We start from the raw sequence: 25,899 nt of genomic DNA on the forward strand, positions 1-25,899 counted from the left end.
TCCTTAGGAATCTTCAGGAGAAGGTAACAGGATAATTGCATGTGGTGAGTCCAGTCAGCTCATAGATCCTTAGGGGCCAATCCCAACCACAGTCTGAATGTCACATCATGAAGATTGGAGGAGGAGGCCAGAAAGGAGAGAGGAAGAGAGTTTGGGAAGGATGCAGCAAGTAGGAAGATGAAAGCGGCAGGAGTGCATGAGGGGAGATAGAACAGGAGGGGAAGATTTTGGAGATTTAAATAGCACCCCTCATACACATACACTTTGATAATCTTTGAACCAATGACAGAATTTGTAAAAAAAGATTTAAATTGGAAATATTTACATTTTGTATGGGAATGCTTTAAGTGTAGTTCAACTCTGAAATGCAACCCTGTAAGAAGGGCACATTTCAGCATAACAGCTCTGCTCCTTTTGTAATCTCACATTCATGCGTGCTGCTTTTAATGCACAAAACAAATGAACAAACAAACAAACAAAAAAACCTGTGTTTTACTCCTGTTAGTCTTGTAAACCAAAGGCAACTAAGGGAGAATGTAGTGGATATCCTATTTCATCTTTCACATTATGAAAAGAATTGTTGACTATGTTGAAGGCAAGGGAGTTCCACAGATGTCACTGAGAGCATGAAAAGATAGATGTGAAAAGTGGGAGAATTTCAATTGCAGAACTTTTATTACTGGCAATATTGTGTAAGATGAATACACCTAAGCTCAAATCTCAGAGCACAGGCTGAGTTCACAGGGTTGGCCGATAGAAAACTAAACATTGTTTTACTTGTAAATGGAGCATGTTTGATATGGACATTATCAAAAGAGGATAAATGGGGCCCTAAGGATGACATTTTTACAGCTTCACTTTTCAGAGGAGAAAAAAAAATATTTTGAAGGTGAGCAAAAATTATTTTGATGTGGCATAGAGACTTAATTCCTGAAAAAAGTCTCATCAAGCCCTCAGATCCATACCCCTTCCTGCTTCTCCACGTGAGCACCAATGATACTGCCACGAATGACCTTGAGTGGATCACTGAAGACTATGTGGCTTTGGGAAGAAGGATAAAGGACATTGAGGTGCAAGTGGTGTTCTCGTCCATCCTCCCTGTGGAAGGAAAAGGCCCAGGTCGAGACCGTCAAATTGTGGAAGTCAACAAATGGCTATGCAGGTGGTTTCGGAGAGAAGGCTTTGGATTCTTTGACCATGGGATGGTGTTCCAAGAAGGAGAAGTGCTAGGCAGAGATGGGCTCCACCTAAAGAAGAGAGGGAAGAGCATCTTCACAAGCAGGCTGGCTAACCTAGTGAGGAGGGCTTTAAACTAGGTTCACCAGGGGAAGGAGACCAAAGCCATGAGGTAAGTGGGGAAGTGGGATACCAGGAGAAAGCACAAGCAGGAGAGCGCAAGAGGGGAGGTCTCCTGCCTCATATTGAGAAAGAGGGACAATCAGTGAGTTATCTTAAATGCCTATACACAAATTCAAGAAGCCTGGGAAACAAGCAGGAGAACTGGAAGTCCTGGCACAGTCAAGGAATTATGATGTGATTGGAATAACAGAGACTTGGTGGGATAACTCTCATGACTGGAGTACTGTCATGGATGGATATAAACTGTTCAGGAAGGACAGGCAGGGCAGAAAAGGTGGGGGAGCTGCACTGAATGTAAGAGAGAAGTATTGCTGCTCAGAGCTCCAGTATGAAACTGCAGAAAAACCGGAGAGTCTCTGGATTAAGTTTAGAAGTGTGAACAACAAGGGTGATGTCGTGGTAGGAGTCTGCTATAGACCACTAGACCAGGGGGATGAGGTGGACAAGGTTTTCTTCAGGCAACTAATAGAACTTACAAGATCACAGGCCCTGGTTCTCATGGGGGACTTAAATCACCCCGATATCTGCTGGGAGAGCAATACAGCAGTACATAGGCAATCCAGGAAGTTTTTGGAAAGCGTAGGGGACAATTTCCTGGTGCAAGTGGGCAGAGATCTTCTTGACCTGCTGCTCACAAACAGGGAAGAATTAGTAGGGGAAGCAAAAGTGGATGGGAATCTGGGAGGCAGTGACCATGAGATAGTCGAGTTCATGATCCTGATACAAGGAAGAAAGGACAGCAGCAGAATACTGACCCTGGACTTCAGAAAAGCAGACTTTGACTCCCTCAGGGAACTGACGGGCAGGATCCCCTGGGAGAATAACATGAGGGGGAAGGGAGTCCAAGAGATCTGGCTGTATTTTAAAGAATCCTTATTGAGGTTGCAGGAACAAACCATCCTGTTGTGTGGAAAGAATAGTAAATATGGCAGGCGACCAGCTTAGTGAAATCCTTGCTGATCTTAAACACAAAAAAGAAGCTTATAAGAAGTGGAAGACTGGACAAATGACCAGGAAGGAGTATAAAAATATTGCTCAGGCATGCAGGAGTGAAATCAGGAAGGCCAAATCACACTTAGATTTCAGCTAGCAAGGGATGTTAAGAGTAGCAAGAAAGGTTTCTATAGATATGTTAGCAACAAGAAGGTCAAGAAAAGTGTGGGCCCCTTACTGAATGCGGGAGGCAACCTAGTGACAGAGGATGTGGAAAAAGCTAATGTACTCATTGCTTTTTTTGCCTCTGTCTTCACAAACAAGGTCAGTTCCCAGACTACTGCTCTGGGCAGCACAGTAGTGATCAATGTCTAGTTGGCACCCGGTATGAAGCAGAGTGCCCCAAGGGTCAGTCCTAGGGCCGGTTTTGTTCAATATCTTCATTAATGATCTGGAGGAGGCGTGGATTGCACCCTCAGCAAGTATGCCGATGACACTAAACTGGGAGGAGTGGTAGATACGCTGGAGGGTAGGGATAGGATACAGAGGGACCTAGACAAATTAGAGGATTGGGCCAAAAGAAATCTGATGATGTTCAACAAGGACAAGTGCAGAGTCCTTCACTTAGGATGGAAGTGCACTGCTACAGACTAGGGACCGAGTGGCTAGGCAGCAGTTCTGCAGAAAAGGACCTAGGAGTTACAGTGGATGAGATGCTGGATATGAGTCAACAGTGTGCCCTTGTTGCAAAGAAGGCTAACAGCATTTTGGGCTGTATAAGTAGGAGCATTACCAGCAGATCAAGGGATGTGATCATTCCCCTCTATTCAGCATTGGTGACGCCTCATCTGGAGTACCGTGTCTAGTTTTGTATGCTGGAGCACATGACTTACGAGGAGAGGCTGAGAGAACTGGGATTATTTAGTCTGCAGAAGAGAAGAATGAGGTGGGATTTGATAGCTGCTTTCAACTACCTGAAAGAGGGTTCCAAAGAGGATGGATCTAGACTGTACCAGATGACAGAGCAAGGAGTAATGGTCTCAAGTTGCAGTGGGGGAGGTTTCAATTGGATATTAGGAAAATATTAGGTGGTGAAGCACTGGAATGGGTTACCTAGGGAGGTGGTGGAATCTCCTCTTTAGAGGTTTTTAAGGTCAGGCTTGACAAAGCCCTGGCTGAGGTGATTTAGTTGGGGATTGGTCCTGCTTTGAGCAGGGGGTTGGACTAGGATACCTCCTAAAGTCCCTTCCAACCCTGATATTCTGATTCTATTATTCTAATGCTTTATAATCCTGACATATTCAGTCAATGGGAGATAATTAATAGATTGAGAGATTCAATAATGAAATTCATAGATTCTAAGGCCAGAAGGGAACATTGTGATCATCTAATCTGGCTTCCTATATAGCACAGGCCATAAAACGTCCCAAAATAATTCCTAGAGCAAATCTTTTAGAAAAAAAAAAAAACACCCAGGCTTGATTTAAAAAATGTAAGTGATGGAAAATCCACCATAACCCTTGGTAAAGTGTGAATTATTCTCACCATTAAAAAAATTATGCTGCATTTCCAGTCTGAATTTGTCTAGCTTCAACTTCCAGTCATGGGATAGTGTTATATCTTTGTCTACGAGATTGAAGAGCCCATTATTAAATATTTGTTCACCATATAGGTATTTATAGATGTGATCAAGTCATCCCTTAACTGTCTCTTTATTAAACTAAATATATTGAGCTCTTTGAGTCTATCACTATAAGGATGTTTTCTAATCTGCTAATCGTTCTCATGACTCTTCTCTGAACCTTCTTCAATTTATCAACATCCTTCTTGAACTGGGGGCACTAAAAATGGACTGACTATTCCAGTAGCAGTCACACCAGTGCCAAATATAGAAATAAAATAACCTCTCCACTTCTACCTGAGATTCTCCAGTTTATATATCCCAAGACTGCATTAGCTCTTGTGGCCACATGAGAGCTCGTGTTTAGCTAATTATCCACTATAACCCAGGTTAAGTATAAGTCAGGCTGCATCTTACACTCAAACCATTTTTATATATTGTTAACTCTTAATTACTACTGAACTTCCAGCTTCCCTGCTGTGCTGAGTAGACCAGGTATTTGTACACTACGATACTTACCGGTAATTGTTTTCAGTGGAATGCTAGTAAAATTACAGAAGTGTGTCTTCTAATTTGGAGGACTGGCACCAAAAAAGGGTTTGTGGAAACTTGGTTCAGAAAATGAAATAGCGTGAACAAGAAGCAAAGAGAAGAGTGGGGCTTGTTACAAATGGATGACAGAGAGCAGTAACTCTAAATCATTTGAAGAAGAATGTAATCAGATTATACACAGAGAAAAATGTAGCTCTTCCAAGGGCTAAATGACAAAGGTACTATAATTCCATCAATGCAGTTAAATGATGATACATGTTTAGACGCACGTGTGTAATTCAGGATAAGAAATGCAACATAAATATGTGTAACATTAGTTATGAATGACAGGGAATAATAAATCCAAGACATGTTTATGGATTACATTATATATGAGGTGGAATGTCACTGGCAGCTTTTGACTTAACAGGGAAATGTTGCAGCAGATGGGATCAGCAGGGGGAAAAAAACAAATACAAATATAAAATGAGGAATCAAAATAATTAAAAAAGTTAATAGGGCAAAGAAAACTCTAAGTGTGACATATAATCTGAAAAGTTCAATGGCAATGATCATGAATAAAGGAATAGAATTAGAATGAGTCAGCAAAATCAACAGTAGGAATTTCCACGAGGAGTTATTTTATGACTCACTAATAGACTGTTACACTCTCCCCGAGCCATGAGGAAATAGAGGCATAGAAGTGAGATGTTCTTTTACATAATCTTACCAATTGTCCCTGGCTTCCATTATTAGGCAGCTTCACCAAGGATGGTCCGTTCTTATCCTGTTTTTATACTTCTAATGAAATGAAAGATAAGAAAAGTTGCGGGACTTTTGTGCACTATCCAAGCGAGTAGATATCACCAGTCTGGAGTTGGGAGTTACTAAATCTAAGTGACATATGGGCATTTTCACAGCTTCAAAGGATTGCCATATTACTGTGAGATGCTTGAATGCCTTCTGCACTGTGTGCTGAAGGAGGTCTCGGTGCACTCAGTACCTTGCAGGATTGGACTTTTAATTAAGCTGAGTGATTCTGGCAGCCATAGCACAAGTATGTTAATAATAATATTTAGCATTTATATAATAATTAAAATCTATACAGCTCAAATAATTTTACAAAGGAAGACAATTATCCTTAATGTCATTTTAAAGACAGAGCTGCAAGTACCCTGACTCCCATTCTCAAGTCCTACCTACTGGATCACATTGCATCCCAAGGCACGCTATGCTATCCTAGTCTACGGACACTCCCTTTTCAGAAGTTTGAGTTTCAAGATAACAATGGGTCATGACAGGATTAACTAGAAAAATGACATTCAACCAAACACCAAAGCTATACACAGATATGGCTCTCTAATGAGGGCTGCTGTTGCCTTTGCTGCTATATAGATATAGCAGGGAGGACTATGCATATTGTATATGTACTTTAGAGTTACAAGGAAATGTATTCATTTAAAAAAAAAGTCAGTGCAATGAGTATATATCTCAAATGTTTCCGCTATACCCTTAAAACTTTATAGAGACCTGCATCAAATTGTGTATTGCTTTTTGAGTTGTCAGTATGAAAGGACATGATTAATATAGAGCTGGCAAACTGTATTAGGTAAAGAACTTTAATTTTGTGATTAGCAAACTTCATACTGTACATTTGCATTATATTTTATATCAGTTTTCTAGGATAATGTAAATGTCACTAATGCATCATGAAGATCTGAATGTCATTGCTGTGGTGATAGTGAAGGTCTCAATATCTTCATCAACTGTAATTAACTCACTTGTCTATTTGATATGATTTTGCCTTTTTCTTCTCTGTAGCTAAGAAAACTCTAGGGCAGGTTTTATGATATAAGCAATTATCATCACTATTATTATGAGTGTACAAACATATGACAGACATCTCACAAACAGAACCAATGGCATGGTCCCTATCCCAATTTAAATGTACCATGATGCACTGAGGCTCATAAACAGACAAAAAAAGAAGGGAGAAAGGATAATGGAAGATGAACAATACAAACATGCACTTGCAATGTTTTTATTTTAAGGAATTGAAAGGGATAGGACAGGGTGTAAGCCAAACTCCAACTGATGCGGGTTTGTAAGAATCTTTATCCATCAACAGGTTATTCCATAACTGTCTAATGAAAGGTTTCTTACACTCTTATTTCATGCTTCTGGCACTAGTCTAGATGGATCACTAGAATGATCTGGTATAGCAATTTCTATATTTTTAAGTAAAAATAATAATACTACATGTTTACTCTGTAAGGCAGGTACACATCATTACGATTACATTAATTTAGAATTTTTTTAAAAAAAATCTTACTTCTCAGGAGGCAAGAAATGGTAGAACTGAGTTTTTAGGAGAAATTTGAATGAGGTAAGGGAAGTACCAGGGAGGAGTGCACCATGCATAAGAGGCAGTATGGGTGGATAAAGGTAGAGATGCCAAAGATCAGATCAGCAAACTTTGGCGGCTATAATTTTAGAGAAGTTGAGGGACACAACTAGAGTAATAGGTACTCACATTGTGTACGTGTGTGTGCACCCACAAAATCTCTATAGATATCAGAGGGGTAGCCATGTTTGCTGTATCCACAAAAACGGGGAGTCCGGATTTATTTGGGCCTATGCTTTCGTGGGTAAAATCCCACGTCTTCAGATGCATGGAGTGAAAATTACAGAAACAGGCATAAATACATATTGCCACAAAAGCTTATGCCTAAATAAATCTGTTAGTCTTTAAGGTGCTACTGAAAGTGATGATGACTCAAGCAGTTCAAAGTAATCATGTAACCTGAACCAGCTCTGGAAGATTGAAAAAGGGCTATTTTTTTTAATTATTATTTCAAAATGACCAAATGGATTTTGTTTTAATTGGCAAAATAATGACCTCTTGGACTAGTGCTTCTGTGCCACTTCTCATATATTAAATGAGTTCTGAATTCCTGAAAGACAGTGGTTACAGATGGTGTTGCATTAACTTTAATTGCAGCATAGTGAATATGAAGCTGCAAGAGTTAAATACTCCATTGTATTTCAAGGGACAAAGTTGCAATACAATTGTAAAACATGGAAATACTACTATTAGATGCTCTGCTAAGCAATAAAACTCCAGTATAACACATTCTGAATGGAAACACAGTTCATAACCCCAACAGGATTATCTCATTCAGAGACCTTTAGGTTACAGTAGCAGAAGTGGAAGTTCTTTTATCCTCCCCTTTAGCCATTATCAAGTAAAAGTGCTAATGGAGCTCAAGGCTGGGAAGGTACTATTTTCATCCAATGTATCAGAGTCAGCACCTGTGTGACAGCAAAACACATTTTTCAAGCACAGACTAGGTTGGGATTTTGGTTTTGGTTTTGGTTTTTCCCCCCTACTATAAAGCAGTTTTTGTCACTTTGACAACTGACTTTGGATGTGGTCAGTAAGCATTGCTGGCACCAGAGGACCTCTTTCCCTGGTTCACATCTTATGGTATGACTAAAGATTTATCAAAAGCCTCCTACGATCTTTGCAAAAAGCCTTAAGAGTGTATTGATGCACCAAAATGAAAACGTTCAGGGCTGCATGCGCCAATTGACACAAAATCACAGAAACCCAAAGTAATTCCTATACATTCTGTGAACAGCCTTCGCTTCTCATTACCCCGAACATATGCAACATCTGAAAAGCTTTCAGCTCAGGCAAATTTTTCCCAGCAATAGTTCTGCATCCCAATTCCAATACACCTCTACCCCGATATAACGCTGTCCTCGGGAGCCAAAAAATCTTACTGCGTTCTAGGTGAAACTGCGTTATATCGAACTTGCTTTGATCTGCCGGAGTGCGCAGCGCCACACCCCCCACTCCCCCGGAGAGAATTCATGTTATAGTGGGTCGTGTTATATCGGGGTAGATGTGTACTACAGAATCTGTTGTGCACTCAACACTGTACAGTAAAGAAATTTCATTGTTGAGCACCTCCCAACCAGATTCTTCTCTTTGCAGCAAAATGCAGACCCACCACAGAAAAAATGTCTGTGAAGATCCGTTTTTAATTGTCTCCTAAAGAACAAAGATTGGTGCATAGTTGTCAAGTAATGGCTATCTCATGATCATTCCACTATTCTGCTCCGGAAAACTATCTCTTACATCAGCAATGTCAAGAGTCTACCTACATGTCAAAATTAATGGTATAATGTGATTTTGTTAGCCAGAGATAGTAAAAAAACAACAAGCCATTGAAAACAACTCAGAAAGCAGCCATTTTGTCTATTTTTATAGTACTTACTCAATTTACCCAAAAAGTTGAGATCATGTTCTAGTTGCTAATGACATTTAATCCTAAAATTTGAAAGCCTGCAGTTTCATTTTTGGCATTATCAGGAGAAATCACTTCATAATTGGATGCTGCTTGTAACCTTAACTATGGAATGACTTTTACTCTGCCTGTCTATGTAAACCAGAAGTACAAATCTGGAACTAAAGCCTTGGTTTTACTGCTCTGAAAGTGTAGACCTCTACCACTGGAGCTCTTAGTTTTCATGTGCCTACAGAGCATTGCACTATTTCTAAACTGCACTGAGCCAGTGAAGAGCAAATGCTAACATGTACATTAAAGACTCTTGGGCTGCTCCCATGGTGAAAAGGGGTCAGAAAGTGACCAGCTTTTCCAAAATGGTGATTTCTATCACGTAGAATAGTGTCCAGCTGGCACAGAGACAGTGTAATGGATGTGTCAGGGCACTCTGGGGGCAGTAAGAACATAGTGTGCACTGCTTACACCAGGGATTGTGGACCATAGCCAGCTGGCGGTAGTTAAGAGAAGAACTAGTCTAGAAGCTCTAGGAAATGGCTCCTGCCCAACCAGTTCCCAGTGGTAAATGGACATGGCTAAGGACTGAGGCTGGAGGGCCTGATGCTGTTTGCACTAAAGTCAATAGTAAAAAAAAATCTCATTGATATCAATAATGATCCCATAACACCCAATGAAAATCGCAGGTTCAGGATTGGGCACAAATCTATTCCCGACAAAATTCAGTAACAACTTTTTTTCGATGCAACATGTTTTCTTCAAATGTAACCAGTGCATGAGTTTTCGAGGTAATTTTAATATCTGGGAAATTTGAATAGAATAGGACCAAGTGATTTGAAACTAGATGAGAGAGTCAAAATTCCAAAATTCATATGGAGGCAATTTTTAAGTGATTGGAAAAACAGACATTTTCTTCTCACATTCCACAGAATATTATTCTTTACCATCACAGTAAATTTGCCCATTTTCACTCCAGACTATTTTTTCAGACAAAAATATAGGGGTTAAAGTAGGACTTTATGATAGAAGCTGTTGCAAATTTAACTATGGATAGGTAAATACCTCTTCATAATATATCCCAATTGTTCATTAGCGCCTCACATTGGATAGGAGAACCTACCTATGGTAGATAATAAGATAAAGTAAATGAAGTATCAAAAAGCTGCCAGAAAAATGATGGGATAATATATCTGGCATTTATCCCTTAGAATTGATGGATTTATGGTGGGGGGAGCTTTATGTTCAAATAAACAAATTAAACATTCAAAAAATCAGTAAAACCACATACTAAAAGAAACATATTCTGAACACAATGTCCAACTCAGTACCTAATTTTTATTGTGTGGTTGTTATTTTTTAACACCAGTGTCTGGGCAAATAGAGTAAAGCTAAGAAAATTGTCCGCATATAAAAATGAAAAAGAAAACACAATGAAACGATGAACCTGGTGAGTATCATGACATCAGAAAACATCATGTTCCTTAAACTTAATTACACTCCAGTGAACTAGAAAATAAGAAAACAGCTCACATTGAACCCAAATAAAATAGGTAATTAAATAATTTAAAATGTGGCTGTACCCGATACACAGCTAAAAGGAACAATTAAAAAACTTAAATACAGTTTTGAGAGGAATGAATGTTCGGAACACAAAATAAGAACCAATCTTTGCTGCTGCATAGTACATGTTTTTTAGATATAAAGTAGCACATACTCAAGAGATATTGGCATAGGGTAAAATAACCTGATTTTATTGCCTGTATCTAAGCACCATGAATGAATGAAATTACTGATGACTGGTTATTATATCTATATATCCCCTATTCTGTCCCTAAGGAATGTTAGTTCATTGAGCTCCTCCAATTTTTCAGTTAGTTCAGAAAGTATCACGCAGCCTTCTCAGCTATATCAGATGCTCAGCACGTAAGCGCCTCTCCCTTCACTGGCTCTCAGTAGGATACCATGACAAATGCAAGGTAACAATGTTAATATTTAAGGGTCTCCGTGCAATTGGGCTAAGATACTTAAAATAATGCATCTTTTTTTCAGGACAATGACCTCCCTAAATAGCTGTGTGCCTCAGAAACGATCCTCAACAGTGCAGCTCATGAGCTGTGGGAAATTGAGTTTGGACCCATGACTTCGGATTCATGACCAGTGGAGATAAGAATGATCACTGATCTCACTGCTTTCAGACACATTGTAAAACTCAATTCTTCATCTCTGTTCAGAGACCAGATCCTCAAAGATATGTAGGTGCCTAATATCCATTGAAATCGTAGGAGTGGCATGCCTAAATGCCTTATAAGGATCTGGGCCCAACTGTTTAAATGCAGCTGAAAATAATAAATAATAAATAAAGAAAAGTAAAGAAGAAAAAAGAGTTGAAGTCAAGGAAAAGGAGCAGAAGATAAAGGAGTTAGTAGTAGTGGGAGGAGAGAAAAGGAAATAAATTAAACAAACAAAACTTCCCCAAGCCCTGATTGGCTTGGGGCAACAGGAGAGGAAAATTGGACTACTGGACTATTGTGATTTTGAATATCTCTTGGAATGTGGGATACTGTGCAGATGGGTGATGATATAAGACTATAGGTAGATAAGTGAATGAGATATAGGTAGATGCCTTCCATTTTCATTTTTGCACCTTGTGTGCCATCTCCGTTAGCCATTTCTCCTGATCAAGAGGACGGATTATGTCTGACTCTGAAGCATATAAATGTCAATTCATCCATCAGCTAAATAAGATCACTCAAAGACTATATGTACACTTTGAGCTTGAGGTGTGAATTCCTGCTCGAGGAGCCATACCAGTGCTAGCTCTGATTGAGTTAGTGTGCTAAAAATATAGCTGTGCAAGGGGCTAGATAGCCCTAAGTCTGTAACTAGAGACACATGTAATGAGATAACTAAAAATCATAGTGGCTTCCTGGAAACAACCCAACCACTGAAAACACAGAAAAAAACAGTTCAGTTATGATGACTCTTGTCACTGTTTTATTAGCACTCTAAAAAAATTCCAAGCACATTACAAGTAATCAATGCCCCAACTGTAGAACTTTTCTGCCTGTAATCAAATTATATTACCACAGGAATTCTTTGAGTCTATAGAAATATGGTATGAAAATAAATCAGCCTATTAAAAGAGGGTCAGATCCTCAGCTCGTGTATGTCAGCATAGCTCCATTAAAGTTAAATGACCTCTACTGATTTATACCAGCTGAAGATCTGGCCTTTGGCTCTCAATATAAAAGAAAGTATTGAGCTTGTGAGGGCAGTGGAGGAGGAGGACATGGAAGGTGCAAGCAGAGTGGAGAGGGGGAACTGAAGAAGGGGGCAGTAGAGTGTGGAAGAAGGAGAATACAAGAGGAGGGAGAAGAATAGTGGGTCACTGCACTCCCCCTCCCTTAGTAAACCTTAAGAAAATCAGTGAGATCTCAAACACACTGCATACCTTTGCATGTTTCTTGAGGGCTCACTCCATCTCACTGCAAGCCTTACTAAATTTGTCTAACCCTTCCACTCTAAGTCACAGAGTGGTACAATAATTATACAATTAAGGGACCAACTCTTTGTTTTCCCTGACGGGAAGGCCCCTAAGTATTACTGTAATACAAATAATAAAAAAATAGTGATAAAATGAAGGCCTGCTACTTTTTGTGGTCCCTGAGAAAGTGAAACTGCATGCATGGGTAAAGAAGCACCAGTTACTCATTTTCTCAAGTCACACTATGGGTATAGATCTCCCTGTAGTTTGGCTATCAGAACTATGAATTTCTCTTCTGTTAAAGGCTTGAGTTTCTTGTAAGTTTAACCTTAATTCTGAATTCTTGAGTTTCTAACATTTGCGGGGAGGGGAGTTATTTGCTTGTTTTTTACAAACTTACATCCTTGAAAAGTAATATTCACTAACCTACTGATATGGGCCTGCTGTCTTAACATTATCATAAAGAGTTACTGAAAATCCCCTATACTTACTGAGAGTATTGCAAATTCTGTGGTGAAGTTTTGCTTTCTAAGGACCTGATCCAGGACCCACTGAAATCAATGGGATTCTTTCTATTGAATTCAGTGGTCATCGGAGCAGGTGACAATTTTATAAGAGCAATAACTATCTCAGGCCTTGAGAACATCTTCTATCCCATCATAAGTCCCCAGGAAATGTCCCCTAGTACTCCCAAGGTGTTATTGCTCTGCTATACACATTAAAGCACGTTCTCTGAAATATTGATGATTTCTGAATAAAAAATTAACTTATAATTAATGATATCATAATATAACCACAACCAAAGCTTCTGGTTTAGAGAATTCTTTAATCTTGTTCTCATTAGCAGTCCTATGTTATGAAAGATTAAGATACACTATCAAATCGACAATCAAATTAAAGCTAATTACCTTGAAGATAGGTGAAGTGGTGACACCTCTTGCATTCTATGAGGGAGATAAGACAATCTTGTGCCTGTGAGCTAATATCACTTGTTACTTCCATTAATTGTGGGGAAATACCACTGCTTACTAAGAAACAATAGCCCACATTTAGTACAGATCAACATGATATGGTGCAGGAATTATGGAAGCGGGCAATATTATTCCTTTAACGTATGTCCTTTAAACTGTGAATTTGGTGAAACAGATGTCAAAGCCTATCATGCAGTTGAAAGGGAACCATTCATTTGCAATATGCCTGGTTTCCTTATGGGCACAGAAAAAGTTTGAGCTTGTATATTTGACTCTTACTTCTTGAACGTTGTTGCAAGTGAAAATGGTGACAAGTAAACAAATAAAAGGAGTTGTGAATATCAGCAAAACAAATTGGTGAGTTTTATTCCAAGTATTTGACAGTTCCTTCCACCATCACCATGACCCTCCTCTTACTCCTGCTCCCTTCTCTTTCCACTCCTTGTATTCACCTGTCTCTAGTTTTAACTGTGCCATTTATATGTATTGTCTACATATATGATGGTCATTTTTTTTTTCAAAAATAGTCCTTTTAAATTAGAGTTACGTTCCTCTGTCAATATGTCGACAATTAAATAAGTAGCCTGATTTTCAAAGCTGATAGGTGCTCATACTGAGAACTCTTGAAAATCAGAATGCTTATTTAGGCAGTTAAATACAGACATAGGAACCTTACTTTGGGCTCCCCTCCCCCTTTTTTTTAATTGTGGCATAGAGACCCACAGGGATTGGGCCCTCCAGCTTGGAAGGGTTAAGTCACATTTTCCTTTAATATAGGAGCTAGAGAAATAAGTAGGTGAGTCACTATCTGAAGAGATTGCTTAACCATACTAAAAGAATTACAGCTAAGATGTAATTAAGATGTGAGGCCACCCTCATTTTGACAGTCAGTTGATGACCTCACAAAGATTATGGCAATTTTACTCATTTGAGCAGACTTGTTTACATTAAAAGAGATGAAGGGTGAGGATGTGAATAAGAGGATTATTTATTAGTTCTTACATTATCAATGCAGTTATCAGTGCCACCTCAGAGCACTGCCCGTTCTTTCATGTCCCATCTCCAGCTATGACTATCCCTGAGGGTTCAGAGGTAAGAAAGTTAAACAAAAAACAAAAACAAAACAAATCTGAATACATTTTGGGGAAAAAATCAAATCGCTTCCTGACCCCTGCAGGTGATGGGCAGAAGCTCTGAAGCATGAGCTGTGGGAACATACGACAAACTGGAAGGTATCCCAAGGGCTTCCAAGCCCAGCACCCTCCTCCCCCCTCCCAAAAAAAGCAACCCTTTCATATAATCTAGGTGTCGACACTAATACAATTGTTTGCCTCCACAAGTCCTGTTGGAAGGCTGTTCCCAGAACCTCACTCCTCTGAGGGTTAGAAGCCTTCTAGTTTCCAGGCTGAATTGTTCATGGGTAGTTTATACCCCTTTGTCCTTGTGCCAACATTACATGTCATCTTAAATAGCTCTTCACCCTCCCTGATGTTTATAGAGTGTGCTCATATCCCTTCTTCTTGTTAGGCTAAACAAAGCAAACTCTTCCAGTCTCCTCTCATAAGATAGGCCCTCCATTCCCCTGATCCTCCTAGTAGCTCCTCTCTGCACCTGTTCCAGTTTCAATTCATCTTTCTTGAATATGAGTGACCAGAATTGTATACTATTCCAGAGGAGGGCTTAACAATGCCTTGTACAGTGGCATTAATACTTCTCTATCTCTACTAGAAATGCCTTGCCTTACACATTGTAGGATTGCATTTGCCTTTTTGGCAGCTGCATTACACTGGTGGCTCACCATTATCCTGTGACTGACCAACACACCCAGGTATCTCTCCTTCTCTTTTGCATCCATCTGATGAGCCCCCAGTTTGTAGTAGAAATTATTTTTATTAGACCCGAAGCACTTGAACTTTGTACTGTTGAATTTCATCCCATTTGTGTCACTCCAGTCCTCAACCTCATCTGGAACTTCCTGTATAATGTTCCGATCCTCCTCGTTATTGATGATGTCTCCCAAGTGTGTATCATCAGCAAACTTCATTAGCATGCATCTACTTTTTGTGCCCAGGTCATTAATAAAAATATTGAATAAGATTGGTTCCAAAACAAATCCTTGAGGAACTCTACTAGTAACTTCCCTCCAGTCCAATAGTTCACCTTCCAACACAACTTGTTGCCTTCTGCCTGTTAGCTTGTTCCTAGTCCTCACTCAATTCCTGGTCTAATCCCCACCACCTTGAATTTAACTAATAATTTCTCATGTGGTACCATGGCAAATGTTTTACTAAAGTCCAAATATATTAGTTCTACCTCATTTCCTTTATCTAAAAAAGTCAGGTATTTTCTCTAAGAAGGAAATCAGATTAGTCTGACATGGTCCACCTTTGATAAACACATGTTGCATTACATCCATGTACCTCCATGAATTAAATTATTTGTTCTTTCACAATTTGTTCCAAAGTTTTGCATAAAACTGATGACAGACTTACAGGTCTATAATGGCCCAGATCACAGTTTTCCTTTTCTTAAATTTAGATCGGACGTTAGGTATTCTCCAGTCATATGGTATATAGCTAGCATTATTAAACATTCTTGCTATTAAACATTAACAATCTCATGTGCTAGTGCTCTCAGTATTCTGGGAGGGAAATTGTCCAATCCCCTGGATTTGATCACATTAAGCTTTTTTTATCCATGACAACATAGCAATGACATGTTAGTTATGGTTGGGAGAGGTGAACCACTTTAACAAAGTTCAGAACCCCTCAGAACTTTGTTCTATTTGTATAACTAAACTTGAAGTGGATATCTAAAATAGTTGCGTACTTTTTTCCTTACTCCCAATTCTTCCTTCTGCTCATGACTGGAACCAAAATTATTAGCATATTATCAAACTATATTTTCTCACAGCTTCTCTAGGCATATCAAGAGAAAGTGCATAGAAATGTTGTGATAAACACTGTTAATGTGAGCTCTGGAGTCTAATACTGGGGACTGATTTAGGATAGTTCATGTAAAAATCCAAACTTTTGGATGTTTAACTTTTGAGTTTCACCAAACAGTAGGTCATCATCTACTAACTTTCAAATAGGGTGGAGCATGATGCTGTCTACATTTTGACCAAACTGGAAATGACTTCAAACTGGAAATGACTTCAATCCAGGAAGGCAGCATTCAAATCCAATTCAAATTTAAGCAAGTTTGGAGGACAAACCAGAACCAATGCTTAATTTTATAGTTAGATATTGGTGGGACAAGAGCCATTAACCCCACAATAGCTAATTGCTTGGTGGTTAGGGCCCTCAGTTAGACTATAGGTTACCCAGGTTCAAGTCCCTGCTTCTGCCAAATTCCACCCAGAGACTTGAACCTGTATCCAATAATCACCTGACTTGGAATGATAATCTCATTTTTCATAGGATATCATACATGTGCCTCTCTAAAGTAGGCATAATTTTTTCAATCCAAACACAAGAAATAGTAAAATAGAGACCTGTACTCTTTAAAGGGAAAAAATAAAGTTTCAGTGCATATAAACTTTGTGTTCTTATATACCTTTCCCTTTGTTCCCAGACCTCAAAGCCGATGTAAATATTTATGTTTCAGTATAGTTGTCATATGACTTATTTACTCTTAGAAACAGTGTTTGATTCTTTAATGCAGTTGTTGCCATGCCATTGTTGTTTAAGGACTACTGTGGAATAAATACCTTGTGAGAGGCCACAGCATGTTAAATCTGCCCTTGGGTGAGAATAATGTATATATCAAGAAGTTTGTTTTTTCCTTCTTTTTTTTTAAGCTTATTTTCAGTAACTGGCACACTGAAAACATTGAGCCACAACCTTTTAGCTTGCAGGCATTTTTCTCTTTTGGAGGATGCATCTCACATTGCAATGTGAAATCTATCACACATAGAATAGTAGCATAAGTCATTTCCCGTGTTCATGATATACTGAAAGGTCTCATGTCACACAAAGTCCATTGTCTACATATATGAGAACAATTAAGTTTGCATGCCGTACTTCAATTTGCCATGTATTGCACTAAGAAGAGGACATTTAAATACACTTATTTGACATTTCTTCTGCATTACTTTTTTGAAGGTCTGATGTCCCCAAATTCAATTTAGTTCCTTTTTTAAAAGTAGGGCTCCTTGTCCTATTCAGATCATGCATAAATGTTGGCTCAATGAGGCTGTTATGTATATAAAGTAACACAACATAAGATCATACGTTCCTCAAATTAGAGTGCCCCTTCAAACAACAGATGCAGTGAAAAAGAATGGAGGTCTGCCAATTTACATCAGCTGAGGATCTTGCTCAACATATTTAATAAAATGATCTCAAATTGCAGACTTTCCATCACAATTCCAGCAACTTTGCTGTAAGCACTGAAAATGACTAATTAAACATACCTTTGAACTGAAACCATGGTTTCAATGTAAAAATACTCATTGTAATAGTAAAAATAATTCAGAATAATTTCTGAACGTCCAAATTTCAATTTTCAAGTTAGTTGTAATGTTTATTACAGTCCTGATCTTCATTCTAAATAATATTGCTTCCTGGGAACTGAAAACCTAAACTAATTATTTAGCATTTTAAAAGTTTGAACTTAAGTATACTGGAACAGATGCTTTGATCACTTAGTTATATCCTATTATGCCTGTAAGAAACAGTTATGAAGATGCATAGCATGGCTTTCATTTTCAGGATGCTTAAGCCTGCCAGAAGCCACCAGAAAAATATTTTATAACATCCTTTATTCCTGGATATATATATGAGTTTACTAGCTTTTTGAAAAATAAAACAAGAGCAGTTGTATTTCATTTGTAGTATTAAAAATTGCCTATTTGAAATAATATCAAAAGTCTATTTATGTCAAGGATGTGACATTATAAGGAGTAGCTTTGTGCTCTGAAGATTGGGAAAGTCAGGATTAATATGATAATATTAAAAATAACCCATCTCTCTAGATTAATGGCTAGTTATTGATAGCAATGTTAAGATTAACAGGTCGATTTCTGCAGATCTTAGACATTCACTAGGATTTAGAAAGGTCTTCACGTATACCCCTTTTAGCAGCTTGAGTAATATGAACCATTTGTAGCCTAAATGTATATTGATCTGGCCACAGGATCAGAAGAATTTGTGATCTGCACCTAAATTGGCAGAGATATTAGATTGCAGTGCTTTTTATAACATGTGGGAGAGGCACTGCTGGACCTAACCTAATTATCACTGATTTTGAAAATATATATATATATTAGAGATCTTTGGGTCTGAGAACCACTTGGCAATAGCATAATACAGTGATGTGAGCCTTTGATTACTGAACAAAAACAGTCAGAAAATAACTTTAATATGTGAAAAGCTGATAAAGTGAATTTTTTAAATAGTTGTAGGTGCACTCAAAAAGATTAACTGGAAAAACTATTTTAAGGGTCAAGACATGCATTCAAGATCATTCTACTTAGCACACAGTGCAGATTTATCTCAGTTTTCAAGAAAGACGGTAGGTACAAAAACAGTCATCCTAGATTACCAGAGAGATTAAAAGTATGTTAGCCAAAGGATAAAAGTCTTTATAAAAATGGAAGAGCTGCATAAAGGAAGAAGTGAAGATTAGAATCAATGAATTGTTTGGAGCATGCTGAATAATAGTCAAAGCAAAAATATGAGAGGTTTGTACCTGAAAACATTAAGAAGAACAATGTATTGTCTTTGGAATAGATTAAAAGAAATCAGGGAGAAAGGTTACCACAGAACTAACAAAATATCAAGCGGTGGAAACCTTGTGTGAGGACATAAACTTGGCTGAGAAGCTGAGTAAAACTTTCTTGAAGGTAGAACAGGTGTACTTGTGGCACCTTAGAGACTAACAAATTTATTAGAGCATTAGTTAGTCTCTAAGGTGCCACAAGTATTCCTGTTCTTCTTTTTGCGGATACAGACTAACACGGCTGCTACTCTGAAACGTTTCTTGAAGGTGTTCATATTAGAAAATGATGAACATTTCCAAATCACTAAGCCATGAGTGTTCAAAGAGTGAGGAGATGAAGACAATGATACAACCAGCTAGTTTTGTGGTCACAAAACTTAAATGTTTAAATCAGAAGAAATTGCTGGGCTCAAGTGGTTTATAATCCAGAGCACAAAAGGGATTGTTAGGAGGAGCTCAGAACCATTTTAACATATATATTTGAGGAATACGGTAATGCCAGATGTTTGGAGCTTAGTTCATGTCTTTCAAAAAAGATAAACATTTGAACAAGGAGTCCATCATAAAGAATAAATTGTTAGAATGGATTGAAGGGCTAAATTACACTAATAAATAAGAACTGCTTCGGTTTTTAAAAAAAATATATCATTCCAGAAGAAAGTTGGGCTAAATCATGAAGTGGGAGTTATTTCCACATATCTGATGGCAGAATTTGGCCTTCACTTCTCCTGTGTGAATACTTTCATGAATATCTGAGTAATGAACTCCACTATGGGCTCTGTTATTGCTATTGATTTTACATGGAAGATGCTCAGATACTATGGTGAAGAGCAACAGTAGACAGATGGGCAGACAGTATAATGGCTATGCTCTTAATTATCACCAAGAATGACTTCAGAGCCTGAAGCTTGAGCTAAAGAACTAAATTCTCTAGATAGGAGCTGTAGCAGAGTCAAATCCTCTGTGAATCAGGCATAAATGGCGACATGTAACACACTGAGCCAGATTCCAGTGCACTAGTATGAACTATAATTTTGTGAAAATTCTTGATAACAAAACTCCATTTGTTCAAATGTTCACAAATAAAACTGGCTGAACACATCAGTAAAGGAAATTGGAGCTTTTTTTGACAAAAAAAATCATCCCTATTCAACTAGCTATAAACAATGCCTCGTGCCTTTGGCAAATTATGAAGTGCAAATTTTACAATTGAATATACATTCTGAAATTCAATTTTGGGGGAAACTGAGCACTTGAATAAAAGAGTTGTTTTTTCAGAATAAGTATCACAGTAAAACTTAAGCACTTTAATTTCCTGGAAAGCAAAAGCAAAAGGAACATTTACAAAGTTGCAGTGAAATTTGGTTTCGAATTAAAAGAGAATATTTATGAGTGTCTTTTACCCCATTATTCACACTGTTCCAAAAAATACAAAGTTTAGGTTAAGTATGCAGAAGGTGCTTTTGTTCTTAGTTTTTCCCTTCAGACTGTAATGAAGAGTTGGGATTCTCTGCCTCTGGAGGCAGTGGCAAAATTCATATTATTTGGACACAAAACAAATAAAAAGGAATGGACAATTATCATGGTATCATTGAATCTAAAGATGGAAAAGGCCAATTAGGTCATCTATTATATCTCACTGCTAATCAAGGACTGTTCTCTACAGTGTTTTGTTGTTGTTGTTTTTTTTAGTCAGTTTACTTTAAATTTGCTAGGAGCTGGGACTTCTGCCATTTCCCTTGAGGCATTATACTACAACCCAACACATCACTGTCAAGTTTCTGCTTATATTCAGGCTAAGATTTTCTTTTCTTAATTTCATCCCTCTACGTATACCTTTTTTTTCATGTAAACAATTCCACTTCTCTTTATGATTACATCTTTCAGATATCTGTAGGGTAATACGACCACCCAGTCATAGCTTATCTAGATATAAGCCCAGACAAAAATTACATTAACATGGAGATAAAGTTGAGAATACATATCCCAACTGAGGCTAAGGAACATTACAAGGATATTGCAATTGTCCCCAAACCAAGTGTTATAAACCCTGAAAATTCAGAGTCAATGTTAAACTTAAAACATGTTTAGGTATAGAAATACACAAATCAGGGCAATCAAACAACTTTAACTCTGTGTTGTAATGACACCGTGTAATAACTATGTGGTTATGATTAAGGCATTTTAGGTGTTTGTGATACCAGATGAGAAGAACTTGCTTTTCAAAGACATATTAGGTCGCTTTCTTTTTACCCCTCTGGGTCACTACAGAACGAAGTAAAGGTTTTTTGATGGATAGGCTATATTCTCAGTGTACAATGAAGTGGTCAAATCCCTGCTTTAAGCGCAAAGCTCAGTTCACTTTTAACTATAGATCTGTGAACAACACTTCCAGCATTAGTTCACCCTTTACTGAGGCCTGGTCTACACTATGGAGTTAGGTCAATGTAAGGCAGCTTATGTCACCCTAATTATGTCTGTGTCTATACTCTCAGGTCCCTCCCACTCATGTAACTAGCCTGCTATGTTGACTTAATTACTCCACTTTCGTGAGAGGTGTAGCACTTAAGTTGATATAGTTAAGTCGCTACAGTGTAGCGACACAGTGACAGTGTAGACACTGAGTTGCTTATGTTGACTTAAATGGCCTCCATGAGGTATCCCACAATGCCCACTCTTACTGCTCTAGTCATCATTCACAACTCCACTGCCGAGCAGCCAGGTACACAGGAAACAGCCTCTCCACTGTTAAAAGACTGGTAAAAACTATTTTAAGACCGGGAACTTTTGAATGTCCATGGAGAGCTCACCTGCCCAGCTGAGCATGCCAGCTCCATGCTCCAAACGTGCTCCTGCCTGGAGTATTTAGGAGGTGGTGGATCTCCTGGGTCTGTAGGGAAAAGAGGCTATCCAGGCACATCTCAGATCAAACCATAGAAATATGGACATCTATGAGAAGTTCCCTCTGGGCATGGTGGAGAAGGGCTACCAGAGGGACCCACAGCAGTGCCACATGAAAGTGAAGGATCTGTGCCAGGCATATCAGAAAGCAAGGGAGGCTAACAGTTATTCTGGTGCAGCACTGCAGACATGCCACTTTTGTAAGGAGTTGCAATCTATACTCTGTGACAACCCCAGTACCACCCCAGGAGCCACATGGATACCTCAGAGAAGTCAGAGTCACAGGCCACTGCAGGCAACACTGAAGAGGAGGTGTTGGATAAGAAAGAGAGGAGGAGAATGGGAGACAGGCGAGCAAGGGATCCATTGTCCCAGACAGCCAGGATCTGTTTTGTAACCCTAGAGCCATTCAGCCAGTCACAGCACTGCAGCATGGCCGAGCATGATGCTGGGGGAAGGAACCTCTGGTGAACATGCAGTTTGCATTAATATTGTGGGGGCACATGTTCTCATTTGCTATTTTTGATTTAACTAACCAGTAGAAGTAGAGTGGCTATCTGCTTCTCCATGTCTGAGGAAACTTTCATGGAGGTAGTCTGCAATCCATTGTAGAAAGGTTCTGGGGAGGTCTGTCTTATTTCTTCCACCACAGTAGGACTCTGTCCCATGCCACTCCAGTATTAATTCGGTAGGCATCATTGCAGTACACAGCATAGCAGCATACAGACCCGGTCTGTACCAGGACATGTGCAGCAGCTGTTCCCTTTACGCCTCTTTTACCCTCAGGAACATGATATCAGCTAGGTCACCTATGGGAGACGGTAGTAGTATTCATTTCAATTGCTTGAACAGCAAACACTAATGCCTGTGTGTCCCCCCCCCCTTGTGATAGCTCACCCCTTCCTCCCCTTCCTGGAACTGGGGAGGGGGGAAATGGGGCAAGGGTGCCAGAATCCACCTACTGTTCAACATGGCCATAGTTTGGGAGGCAGGGGCTGGTATTGCCCCCGCCAAACTACAGCTACGTTACAAAGGGGAGGAGGCATGGCCCCCTGGCCATCCCCATTCTGCCATGGGTTCCCCCCCCCACTTCAGCAGAAATTCTGGCATCCTTGCTGAACTCAGCATGGCTGGGACAGCAAACCAGTTCAATTAATACCTTGTAAAAATGAAAATGTTCTGCTTTACACTTGCATTGATTTCGGGGAGTGATTTTTATATAGCAAGTTTGCACTGAACACTGGGCATGCTCTGACAATGGTTACTTTGTGCTTTTCATGTTTTACAGCTGAAAGCGTGGCTTTTGACTCTCTCTCCATACCAGTGAAGAAACTCTCCCAGATAAAAACAAAAACAAAAGAGAATATGTGATGACATATTTAATGAGATAATGCACACCTTTGGGACAGTGGACACTGAGCAGTCCACTCAGATCGCTCAGTTAGAAAAAAATAGACACGGACATTACCAGCGGGACAAAAGCTCAGGAGAATGAGTGTGGCATGCAGCAGAAGATGATGGGGATTCTGAAGGAACAAACAGACATATTGAGGCATCTGATTGACCTTCAAGAGAAACATCTAGATGTTCAACTCTCTCTACAGCCCATGCAGAACGGCATTCCAGCGTCATCGTGCTCCCCCTCCCCCACTCACACACATTCCACTAGGTATGTGGGGGGCAATGCAATATCCCTTCCACTCAACCACAGAGGAGGGTGCACAGAATCACAGTTGTACAGACTCTGATATGTGACAGGCAAGGCCAGTGTGTTTTTAAACAGAAAATGAATATGCCTTCCCTCTCCCAATTGTATTCTCCTCTACGTCTAAGGGTTTACTTCTGTGGCACATATTTCTGTTTCTATATATGTGTGCAATAAAAGTGCATTTCTTGAAACTTAAATCTTTATTACATCAATGCACAGGGAGAAAGGGGAGGGATAGGGAAACTGAAGCATTGAAGGTGAATGTAAATTAGTCACACAAAGCCAGAGCTGTGAATAGAACCCAGGAGTCCTGGTTTTCATCCCCTCCCCGCTCTAAGCAGGAGCCCACGCTTCCCTCACTCATGGCAGCCTGTGTAGTGGCCCCGGTGAGGAATGAGCTGGTGGGTCTCAACTCATTACCTGGCCTCCCCCCACAAAAGGAGAAGATGAGCACTGAGCACCCAGGGACCCCAAGGCAACAGGATTCAGTGCCCTAGTGCAGTCACATTGTGGTGGGGACAGGCACTTGTCCAGGTGTAGCAAGGTTGTGGGATTTACTGGTTCGAGCAGGTGTGGGCTGTTGGAGCCAGGGCTTCTTGGTTGTCATTATGCGGGTATGGGATGATGAGCAGTGGCTGCAAAGCTGTCTAGTGGTTATAGCGGGTGTGGGCTGGGAGTCATTTTTGGAGCAAAGGTAGAGGTGGATTTCCAAGGTGAAATTACTACACACACAGCAGTCACAGCCAGGTTCAGACTATTGGCAGACACAACACAGAAACGCAACACACATTACTGTGGGTCATTCATAAAAATGGGTTTTCAAAGCCTCCCTGAGCCACATTGCTCCCCACTGAGCTCTTCTTACAGCTCTGGTATCTGGCTGCTCAAAATTAGGAGACAGCCTAAACACCTCCATGTGGAAACTTCTCTCCCTTTGCGTCACAGATATTATGAAACACAGAGCAGACAGCTATAAGCAGGGGGATATATTTTTTCTCTGAGGTCTAACCTAGTGAGCAAACTGCACCAGCGACTCTTCAAGTGGCCAAATTCAACTGGACATTCAGCTGTTATTCTGCACTTTCTGCGCCTATTGTTGAATCATAGAATATCAGAGTTGGAAGAGACCTCAAGAGGTCATCTAGTCCAACCCCCTGCTCAAAGCAGGACCAATTCCCAGCTAAATCATCCCAGCCAGGGCTTTGTCAAGCCGGGTCTTAAAAACCTCCAAGGAAGGAGACTCCACCACCTGGGTAACGCATTCCAGTGTTTCACCACTCTCCTAGTGAAATAGTTTTTCCTGATATCCAACCTGGACCTCCCCCACTGCAACTTGAGACCATTGCTCCTTGTTCTGTCATCTGCCACCACTGAGAACAGCCAAGCTCCATCCTCTTTGGAACCCCCCTTCAGATAGTTGAAGGCTGCTATCAAATCCCCCCTCATTCTTCTCTTCTGGAGACTAAACAATCCCAGTTCCCTCAGCCTCTCCTCATAAGTCATGTGCTCCAGACCCCTAATCATTTTTGTTGCCCTCCACTGGACTCTTTCCAATTTTTCCACATCCTTCTTGTAGTGTGGAGCCCAAAACTGGACACAGTACTCCAGATGAGGCCTCACCAATATCGAATAAAGGGGAATGATCTCATTCCTCGATCTGCTGGCAATGCCCCTACTTATACAGCCCAAACTGCTGTTAGCCTTCTTGGCAACAAGAGCACACTGTTGACTCATATCCAGCTTCTCATCCACTGTGACCCCTAGGTCCTTTTCTGCAGAACTGCTACCTAGCCATTCGGTCCCTAGTCTGTAGCAGTGCATGGGATTCTTCCGTCCTAAGTGCAGGACTCTGCACTTGTCCTTGTTGAACCTCATCAGGTTTTTTTGTCCCAATCCTCTAATTTGTCTAGGTCCCTCTGTATCCGATCCCTACCCTCTAGTGTATCTACCACGCCTTCTAGTTTAGTGTCATCTGTAAACTTGCTGAGAGTGCAGTCCACACCATCCTCCAGATCATTAATAAAGATATTAAACAAAACCGGCCCCAGGACCGACCCTTGGGGCACTCCGCTTGAAACTGGCTGCCAACTAGACATGGAGCCATTGATCACTACCCGTTGAGCCCGACGATCTAGCCAGCTTTCTTTCCACCTTACACTTCAACAGGAACGAGTCTCACTATAGAATGCCCTATGTGCCTGTAGTTAAGGCACTCATGGGAGTTGGGAAACCTGGGTTCATGTCCTGTTCCAAATCATAAAGGGTAAGGATTTGAACTTGGGTCTTCCACCTTTAGGAGTGCTTTATTGAATGCAAGGGGGTGAGCACCACTTCCTTGTCTCTCTCGTGCACTTTAATTT

The sequence above is a fragment of the Trachemys scripta genome, chromosome 3 (assembly GCF_013100865.1).
Source record: "Trachemys scripta elegans isolate TJP31775 chromosome 3, CAS_Tse_1.0, whole genome shotgun sequence".
NCBI classification, from domain to species: domain Eukaryota; kingdom Metazoa; phylum Chordata; order Testudines; family Emydidae; genus Trachemys; species Trachemys scripta.